This window comes from Echinops telfairi, unplaced genomic scaffold, assembly GCF_000313985.2.
Source record: "Echinops telfairi isolate 266 unplaced genomic scaffold, ASM31398v2 ScPeMD7_7421;HRSCAF=8459, whole genome shotgun sequence".
NCBI classification, from domain to species: Eukaryota; Metazoa; Chordata; class Mammalia; order Afrosoricida; family Tenrecidae; genus Echinops; species Echinops telfairi.
The window spans coordinates 11,690,020-11,698,920 of record NW_022111321.1 but is presented as its reverse complement, the minus strand read 5'-3'; positions in this window follow the sequence as shown (position 1 = coordinate 11,698,920).

Sequence of the window (8,901 nt, the reverse complement as noted above, 5' to 3'; positions counted from 1 at the left end):
TACAATTCTTATCACAATCCATACATATCACCATCCATCCATCCATTGTGTCAAGCACCTTTGTACATTTGTTGTTCTCATCATTCTCAAAACGTTTGCTTTCTACTTGAGCACTTAATATCAGCTCCTCATTTTTCCCCTCTCTCCCCACTCCCCCCTCCTATTTTCACACTTTTGTGTGTACATAAGATTCATTCCATTTGTCCACGAACTGTTTGAAACCCCTCGTACGTTAGTGGGAGTGCTTTGGGGTCCCTTCCCACCCGGAGTGACCCTGCGTACAACAAGGAAACATGTTCCATCCGCCCTGTACCATCCTCACAATCCGCCCCTTCCTTTGCTGCATATACAAACATACAGAAGTTCATAGAAAAACTAAACGATTTTTAATTCCCTTTTTTCCACCAACTCTTTGAAGTCCATTTGTGTATGTTAACACATCTACGTGCTAGAGTAAGTCAAAAAGTATTGCTGCCAGTTCGTACATAGATGGGTTTGTTCCAAGCAAAACGTGTCCCCAGGGTCAGTGGAAGCCCCAGACGAGCTTTCTTAGTAGAACACCTGTTAGGGGGCCTTCAAAAACAAAAAGGCCAATGCAAACGGACTTTTGGACAGGTCTGCTGGGCCTGTTAAATTCATAGCAGAGCAGTCAGCTCAGTGGGTTCTCATACAAAGGCTTCAGGCATCTTGATAAATAGTCTCGAAAGACGTGAGCACAAACGATGTGGCTTATTGTGACAGATGAAAATCGCGGGCTGCATTGGTGAGAAAAAGGCTAGGACAGTTACACTTATGATTTTTAGTTTTTGTTTGTTTTGTTCTTTTCATTCGAACAATGCGCCCACTTATGCAAGGATAGCAAGAGCCGCGCTAAGAGAATTTCGCTGGGAAAACATCCCATCAATCTTACAGCCCTGATCGTAACCTTTCAGACTTATTTTTGTTTCCAAAACTTAACGAACATATAAAAGAAACACAATTTGAATCCCTCGAGGATGCCAAAACTACCTTTTAGTGTGCTATAAATCGAAGCTCGATTGTTGGGGAGAGGTCAGAGAGATAGAAACACTGCCTTCAGAAGTGTATAGCCCTCGTTGGTGGGTGTGTCGGAAAAATAGCTTCACATTTTGATATTTTTGTTTGCCAAAGATGTCTATGATACTTTTTAACATATTCTCAAGGTCATTCCAAACCAGTTGTTCTTGCGTCTTTTCCAAGTCACGGCAACCCTGTGTGTACAGAATAAAACAACTCTAAAGGTTTGTCAAGAAATCCTAGTAGTGCAGGAGTCAAGCACTCAGCTGCTAACAGAACACTCAGCAATTCAAACCCACCAGCCTCTCCACGAGAAAGATCTGGCAATGTCCGTCCATAAAAACGTACGTTCTTGGGAACCCTATGGCTCCAAGTATTCGATCCTAAAGGGTGGCTGTGGGTTGGAATCAACTGGGCTGTAACAGTTTAATGTCTGTCATCATTTGCACCACCCAGGGTGTGCCTGTCTTTCTGTCTCGGTATGCATCATAAATACATATTTATATGAAGATAGAGCTTTTGCTGCGTGGGACCCCCTGCATGACTCAAAACAGTTAAACACTGGACTATTCCCTGAAAGGTTGGCAGCTTGAACACACTTGCAAATGCCTTAGAAGACAGGTCTGGCAATCTGTTTCCAAAAGGTCACAGCCCTGAAATCCCTCTGGATCAGTTCTGTTCCCCATTCATGGAGCGGTCATAAGTCAGGATCAGCTCGATGGCATCTAGTAGCATAGATGCTTCATTGCCTTAATGTTCTGTAGTTTACCTCTGGGTTCTAATATCCATTGTGATGACTGCACAGAAACTCAGACAAATTTCATTATTAAAGAGTTTATTAAGGATGTTAATAGGTTGAAATGCCAGAGAAAAATGCTCAGGGTAGCTGTTTACCAGAACGTGTTTCAAAGGTTCGGGTCTGGTAATAATAGCCGGAGGGGCTCACCATTCTCCTGAAAGCCATAACAGGAAGGCATTCAAGGTCTGTATGTCAGCAAATCCAGCTCCCTGAATCAAGTGCCCAGAGGCACCCCGCACCAGTAAGCTCAGCCCAAAGGCACCCAGCTCCACTTCCATGGGTCAGCAAGTCCAACTTCCCCCCATTAAATGCCAAGAGATATCCTTCCACTCCACAAGCCAGCCTCCTGCACAAAAGCACTCAACTTGCTCTGTGGATTGGGAAGTCCATCATTCTGATCCATGCTCTGGCTCCTGGCCCTGCTGCTGCTCCTCGGATGGTACAGCTGCCATCGAAATCCAGGAGGTTCACTGCACAGGGATCTCAGGTTCAGAGGACACGCTCCACTCCTGCTCTTGCTGGTAATGAGAACCATGCTCCTGCTTCTCAGAGGGTTCATATTGTCCTCAGCAGGATGTCACCCCAAGGAATCTTGTTTGCAATCACTCACAGGTGGGCCTTCTCAGGCTCTTCCCCCTCCTTCTTCCCAGACCCATATGCAGGGCATTAGTCTCTAATTTGATGAGCGTTAGAGACATTGCCTGGAAGAGCCACATTAAAAAATTCACTGGCCCTATAATATTCAATATTCATGATATAAACTTACATGAGCCGCAGGGGAATATAAAAATCAAAATAGTTAAATGGTAGAAAGTTTCAAAGATTTTTTAATATTCTATATTTTATGCTGTTTTTAAAAATCATGTATTGGGGGCTTGTACAATGCTTATCACAACCCATACATACATCCATTGTATCAAGCACATGTGTACATCTTCATTCTCAAAACATTTGCTTTCTAAACTTGAGCCCTTAGTATCAGCTCCTCGGTTTTTCCTTCCCCTGCCTCTCCCTCCCCCTGAGTTTTGCTTTTTTTTTTAAAGTCTTGCTAGACACGGACCTTTGGTTTTACTCCTCTCTAAATTGTGCCTCAAATACTGTGGCTTGCAGCACATATGTCCTATGAAGTCAATATTTGTTATTTGCAACGAAGCCAATTTTTATGTATTCTAAAGACACTCTTTGTCAAGGAAATCAGATGCTCTCTCCTCTCAGGGAAACTCACGGGGCAAATGTTTTTAAAACTTCCAACTATCAAGCCACTCAATTTAGGCTATCCCAAAGCCAAAGCGATGAGTCTATTCCAACAAGGACCCTGTAGGGCAGAGCCAAACCGCCCCCGTAAAGTTTCCAAAGCTATGCATCTTTACAAACATCGACTGTCACATCTCCCGTGGAGGGGCCAGTGGGTTCAAACCGCGGACCTTGCAGTTAGCAGCCAACTGCTTCAAGGTCGGCACCACCAGGGCTCCCTCTCATTTAGTCATCCGGGGGAATTCCAAGACCCTGACCATTTCCCGTCCTTGTCTGTGTCATTTCTTCCTGCCAGTCAATCTCAGAACAAGAGGTCTTCTGTTCCATATGAACAATAAAACGAATTTGTAACAATTTGTGATAGAAAAAAAAATGTGGCGACTCCCCATGACTCAAAACTACAAAAAAGTGCACATGCAGTTTAGTAATCATTTTGCTTTGGCTTCACATCTCAGTTCTCAGACAGTTACAGAAACCGTCCTAGTATGTGTAGGACCGCACGTCACCTGGAACGGATATGTAGCATGAATTACTCGATCTACATTCAAGTGCATTTCTGTTTCACTTCTTGTCGTGACCAAAATAGTAAGATGATGAATATACTTCAGTGTGGTGAGAAACTGGCATCTCAACTCCAAAGCCTTAGATATTTTCTCTTTTAAAAGTATGGACTATCACTCAGGTATAACAAATAGAACGTGGTAACTTTTCATCTTGTATTATTGTGTGTTAATATGTGTTTACTCATATGTTCAGGGCCCACCCCCACCCCCCCTAGCTTATAGTTGTTAGCAGTTTTTAGAAATAAGTTGTATATGTCAGGCAAACTTTCCATTAAAAATATTTTTAAATTTATATAGAACATTTTATTTATTTATTTTTAAATCATTTTATTGGGGGCTCATACAACTCTTATCACAATCCATACATACAGTACATCGTGCCACGCACATTTGTACATTCGTTGCCCTCATCATTCTCAAAATATTAGCTCTCCACTTGAGCCGTTGGTATCAGCTCCTCATTGTTCCCCTCCCTACCGCTCACCCCTCCCTCATGAACCCTTGATAATTTATAAATTATTATATAGAACATTTTAAATAGTTGTATGATCCAAGACAATTCTGAAGAAAAGTAAGGTTCAAGGGATTTGTCCTACTAGGTGTTAGGAGTTACAAAAGGAAAGATATAGTAATTATGACATCTGATATCAGGTCAGGCCTGGGCAAATCGATAAGGGGCCACCTAGAAAACTCAGAGAAAAGGACACACACACACACACACACACACCCCTGCTCCACACTTCTAACCTGTCCCATTATCTGCCATTTCATATTCATGACAGCAGTATAAAATATTCTGTCTGGTTACTTTGCACATTAGCAATATATATCTGGCATAATGAACACTGAGGAGCCAGGCGACGGCAACACTGGCTGTGCTGGTTACAGTTATTTGTCCAGTACACTTCGTGGAGGTCCTGCCTGCCCTCCTGTGGCTACAACAGGAGGAGACCCCAACTCCTCGCTAGCCCAAGGCCTCCTGCTACAAGGCCAAGGGAGCAAGCATAGTTCTGCTCTCCCTCCTCCTTTAACCCTGTTCTGATACCGACGCTTCCTCGCGAGGCTCTCTACTTTTCCAGTCCGATAATCCATCACAGTGACCACACAGAATTCACAGACAATGCTCACAATTAAGAAGATGTATTTGGGATGTTAATAGGTCATAACAAACCAGAATCAGGAAACACGGAGGACACAGTCATTGGTCAGAGTAACTCCTCTCCTCAGCCCATAGCCAAGTACACACACACACACACACACACACACACACACACACACACACAGACATTGCTCTGCCTCAGTCTCAGAGTCTCAGCACTGTTCCTCTGTTCCATCTTAGGGTCTCTGTGCCCCTGGCTCTTTTGCTTCTCCCCCTGATCTCCATGCCACAAGGTCTGGTGCCGCCACCGTTTCAGACAAAGATCTTGGACATGTTCCACTGGACTGGAGACTCTTCTTCCTTGATGGTGCTGAGATTCCCTCTACTTACATGATGACTGAAACACAGGAAGTGATTGTGAGGCAGGTGTGGTTTTTGTCTTTTCCCACATAGGGAGGTGACCTGGTCCACACCCTCTCATCAAGTGGAGACTCGGAAGGCATCCGACTTTAATCCTGTCTATAAAATAACTGAGAACTCCGTCCAAAATGAGATTGTAACCATTCATTGTAACCTTAGCGACTGGAATTTACAATACAGCACATCAGGGACTAAGGCTAGAAAGGCCATAGTAAGTAGCTGACTACCTCTCACGGCAGCTTGGCCAGTCCATGGCTCTCAGTGGTTTGGCAATTATGTAATGATGCTGTCATCTTCCATTTTGTAATCCTGTGGTCATCCTCTCTTTTTGCACAATGCCAGCTTTCACATAATGACTTGGTCTTGGGAACTTCATTGTGGGTATATTTGAGAATTTGATATATGACATTGGCATTATCTAAGTCTTAACTAGTTACCTAGTTTTGAATGAATGAGTATTTTAATCAAAATAAAATTCTCTTGCGATGTTATACTATTTTTAAAAGTTGCTGCATAGAAACCCCAAAAGTGCACAGCACTATGAACTTGGGGATTTAAACACACCTCGTCTTTGGTGAATCGTTACCCATTGCAATTCCTAACATTATTGATGCTCAAGTTGTTTTCTCGGGGCCAGCTGGTTATTCGCGTTGGTGTCTGAGACCTTATGACACAAGTCACGTGGTCTTTAAGTGCTTTCTAGACAGGCCGTGCATGTGTCTTACCTCAGATCTGTAACAGCTCATTGACCCAAGGTGCCCTGGTTCCTTTGGTAAAAAATGGAATATAAAGACCACTAGATGAATTTGAAAGATCTTGTATTTGCTCTGGACTACGCAGCCCAGTGTTGCCATCAAACTGCTTCCAACTCATGGCAATCCCAAGCGTGTGTCAATGCAGAGCTGTGTACACAAAGACAGTGTTTGTGGCTGAGTTTTAACAGTTTATCAGCAGACCTTCCTTGCAGGGGATGTCTGGGTGGATTGAAACCTCCGCCTTTTAGTCAGTGTCCAGGCAGACATGTCAGCTCCTAAATTTCCCAAGTACGGCTTTGCGGGAGCCAGAGCTGAGTAATAGGATTTTCTATTTACTTGCTAGTTTTCAATAAAATATATCAGGAATATCAATTAAATATATCACAAATATATATCAAACTCAGGACTTCAAGATTTATTTACTTTTGTTGATCTTACATCTGTATCTCCGCCTTTTTACACTGAAAATCCTTGTTTTTCCTCTATTCCCTCCTGCTTCAGAGGTAACAATTTTAAACAATTTAGATACAATCTTTATATTTCCATTAAAAATAACTAGTGCATTTATTCATATCTTTACATAGATAATATGCCTTGCATACTTTGCTGCATCTTTGTTCATTTAATAGATTCCGGAGTATATACTACTATATGGAAAGAGCCCTGGTGGACTGCTAAACCTGAGGTCAGCAGTTAGAAATCACCAGCCTCCCCGTGGGAGAAAAAGGAGGCTTTTTACTGTCAGAAAGTGTGACAGTCTGGGAAATCCACAGGGCAGTTCTGCCCCGTCCTGTAGAGTCACCATGAGTCAGAAATGACTCAATGGCAGTGAGTTTTTTACTAATATATAGAAATGGTCCTGCTTCCTGCATAGATTCCATTGTGTATGTTCTTAGTGTTGGTCACCCTATTGGTGCCAACTCATAGCAACCGTATGTACCACAGAAGGAAACCTGCCTCATCCGGCATCACCCTGCCAACCACTGCTGTCTGATCCCATGGTTGCACTCACGGTGTCCGGCGAGCTCACGAAGGCCGTCCTCTTTCTTACGGACCCTCTACTGTGCCAGTCTTGCTTTAGGGACCGGTCCTTCCTACTGGCATGTCCAAACACCCGAGATAACGTCTGATCATCCAGAATGCCGAAGGAAAAATCTGACTCCATGTTTGTATTTCTAGCAGTCCGTAAGTCAAACACATCAGTCCTCGTTGGTTTTCCTTAGGTTCTGTCCAGCGTTGGCAGACACGTGAGCTCATTAACAATAGCCTGACTCGGGTCAGGTACACCTGTCTTCAAAGTGACAATACATTAGCGAGGTCGACGGCAACAGTTTCCCCATGCAATACACTACATCCTTTAAATTCTTAGTGTGTATTTCTCTTGTGTACGTGTGCCACTTCCCTATGGATGAGCATCTGACTGCTTACTCGTCCTTGCTGTTATAAAGCGTACCCTCACGGATAGTCATGGGTATATGTCTTATTTTAACGTCAATGCTCAGAACTTGAATTGTTGGGTCCAATAAACACTCATTTGTAAGTATGGTAGATGTGGACACAGAGCTATCTTACCATGAAAGTGTTAGCACTTTGCAACCTGACCACCAGCGTATGTGAATGCTAGTTTTCCCACAGCTTCTCCAGTACGGTATGTTGTCAAATATTGGGATATTTTGCCCATTTGTTGCATAAGAAATACTACTTCAATGTACTTTTCATTTCATTACTTGTATAAATAAAATGTGAAATCCTTTGATATGTGTGGGAAACTAACACTGAGGGAAATATGAGGAGGACTATATTCCCTAACTTATAACAGAGGGAATCTGGAAAGCTAGTATTCCATGGTAGGATAGCCACCACTTTGGTATAAAGTCCAACTACATTATCCTGCTTTAAATATCCTTCCCACAGCTTCTCCCCTAACAGCTATGCTGCCTTAAAGTGAGCACATGGTTGATTCCGTCTCCCTGTAGAAGCAGACTTTCTTGTTATCTCCTCCCGCGACAGCACCCATCCCTCCTCATGCCCTCCCCCAATGCAGGTATTAGGTTTCCTCACCTGTGAGCTCAGGGACTTTACTGTGGTCACGACCCACCTTGTGACGTATGCAACTACTGAATATGCAAGATTCTCTCTCTGAGCAGGCCTGGCTGCTGAGATCAGGGCCATCCTGGAGGTGAGCATGCTACTATGAAATGTGTCTGACTCCTTTATTTTATCCTCACTCCTATCTCTCTTATCGTCTATGATGTTACCACAATCTTTACAACTTATAACCGTACAATTGCGGCTACAGACCCCTCATTTGTTAGAGGCTGGTTTACTCTGATAAATATGCATCAATTGCAGATTTAATATTTTACTTTTTTACATAGTTAAGTACAAGATATTTTTATATATGTGGTATGTACACACCATGTTGTGTGGGCAACAGTATCGGGAAGAGAGTGCATGCAGACAAACTCTCAACTTCCATACATTAAGGGGCCTGGGAGGCCGGGCTCCCATAGAGGGGGACCTTCATGGTTGTAAGTTGGAGATGCACTCCAATCACATTCTCCTAAGTAAAAGTCATTCCCCTCCATGTCCCCCATAATAATACCAAATTTAAGGCATTATGATTATTAAAATAATTCACTCAAGTCTATTTAGCTTGTTAAGACTTATATGACACCCATGTCGTGTATCATTAAAGGAGCTGTTTGCAAACACATGGTCGCTCAGTATACTCTTGAAGATCAATTGCTTGAAGGCTATCTGCCTACAGGTTATCTGCCATCAAAAGCAGCCAGACCCATTGGGCCTCCACTCAAGTACTCCCTCAGCACAAGAACACTTGTTCTAATCGCCTAGCATTCCATGATGCTCACCTTCCCGACAGGATCGCTGAAGACAAATGGGTGCATAAGTATATGTGGTGAAGAAAGCTGATGGTGCCCAGCTATCAAAAGATATAGTGTCTGGGGTCTTAAA